This window comes from Seriola dumerili, unplaced genomic scaffold (assembly GCF_002260705.1).
Source record: "Seriola dumerili isolate Sdu_G_001 unplaced genomic scaffold, Sdu_1.0 BDQW01000187.1, whole genome shotgun sequence".
In the NCBI taxonomy this organism is placed as follows: domain Eukaryota; kingdom Metazoa; phylum Chordata; class Actinopteri; order Carangiformes; family Carangidae; genus Seriola; species Seriola dumerili.
The window spans coordinates 1,232,235-1,234,036 of NW_019174442.1; the positions used below are offsets into that span (position 1 = coordinate 1,232,235).

Consider the following 1,802-nt stretch of genomic DNA (forward strand, 5'->3'; position numbering starts at 1 on the left):
ACAGAAACTGTTGGAAAATTCTCTGGATAAGCAAGGTGATACCTGCTGATATTCCAACAAAATCCAATGCATACAATTGGGCATTGTCTATTTGAATCCATTTTTGTTGATCTTGTGTTTTAATGCCTGATTTCTATGGAGGAAAATAAACCTGAGTGGGAAAGTAAAGGATAAACGGATGATAAAATGTGTTGCCAGTGGCCTAAAGACTTAGAGGAGTGGATTTATATTTGGAGGGTTGCCAGGTCGAATCTTCAAATGAGCTGCGACAATGTGGGCGGGTGAGTTGTCAACAACTATTGGTGAGGTGCCCCTTTTGAAATGAATCTACCATATAGGTGCTCCAGTGTCCAGCAGCATGAGGCCTGCTGCTCCACATTTTGCAAGAAACGAACAGGCAGTCGCTAACAACGTATCCCGCTCGTCCTTGAGTTAAGATATTGTATGTTGAGGACCCACTTGTACATTTAGTTCATTTTCTCCCCCCTCAAATACATAATAAATTCAGCGCCGTGCTTTCAGCTTTTCCTCTCGTTGCTCTCATCGAACCAAACCTCTTTGTCTCTCATTTCACTCGGGCTGCTGAGGGAATACTCTGTTAATGAGAGCAGCAGAGAAACACACAGCAGTGCTAATGAGCGGCAGGCTAGCGGAAAGTGAGGCAAAAAAAAAATCTGCACACTCAAACCTAATATACAGCATTGTATATGGACCAATTAGTTTTACTAACAATTTCAACATTGTGACAGTGAATTTGTGTTTTATTTTCCTAATGAATAATTCAGTTGAACCTCATTCGGTAGCCAGGCATTTAAATATGTCTCACTTAAGCAGATGATTTTCGCAGAGAACATGTACCATATGTTCACTTTACTGTTATTGAAGCTTAATTTTATGCTTCTGTGTTGGTTGAATAGTGAAACAGGTTATGTGGGGGTCTTGTAAATGATTTGCATGGTTTAAACTTGTCTAACTGTTCTGCATGAAACATTTTTAAGATTTTCGTTGCAAAAAATCAGGAAATTAGAGGCGATTTGTGTGGATGAAATTACTGCAAGAAAACACAACATCCTTGTGATGCAAAGCTGGATGTTCTGACTTTCTGCTGGATGAGGTATTTGCATATTTCATGAAGCCCACATGCTGATACATCTTTATTTCTCAGTATACAGTCATTAGCATTTCTGATGTGATCCATTGTTGCACCTAGTCAACATTGCACTTGTAAAAAGAAAAAAAAAAAGCCCTTTGTGACAAGTTTCTGTGGGATACATCTCTAGAAAGGTTTGATAATCTAGACAAATCTAGAAATCTATTCGGGTTCAGTTGAACAATACCAAGGTACAGTGTGAAGTTGGGTGTGTGAGGGCGAACTGTGAGGTGTGAGGCGAGAGCTGTGATAACCAAGTGGAAGTTAAACTGATTTGTGGTGCTTAGTGGCCCGAATCACTGCAATGGATTTGATGCAAGAGAGTGAGCCTTGCCTGGAGCTTAGCTGGGATATATCTGATAGCAGTCACAGTGTCACACNTACTCCATCCTTTTCTTTCACTGTGATAAACAGAGACGTCAGCTCGCAGTGAGATCCAGCAGCACCAATAAGTCTGCTGCAATATAATCACACTTTATAGCTGATGGATTAGAGCTCTTAGCTGGCATTCTGCTCTGTCTGCCATTGGACACTTTCCCCGTCTGTGTCTACGAAGATTCAGGAGTCATCGAGGTCATGGGATATCACAGTACACTGTATCTGAAAGTGTCCCCCCACCCCCACCCCCCCACCCCCCCCCCCCCCCACACAC

General features: G+C 41.9%; 1 protein-coding gene across 12 annotated transcripts in view; it reads left to right on the forward strand.

Annotated features, from left to right (window-relative positions):
* Positions 1-1,802, forward strand: part of slc8a1 (solute carrier family 8 member A1) — a 124,250-nt gene that overhangs the window by 21,449 nt on the left and 100,999 nt on the right. The gene's annotated exons all lie outside the window — the stretch shown is intronic.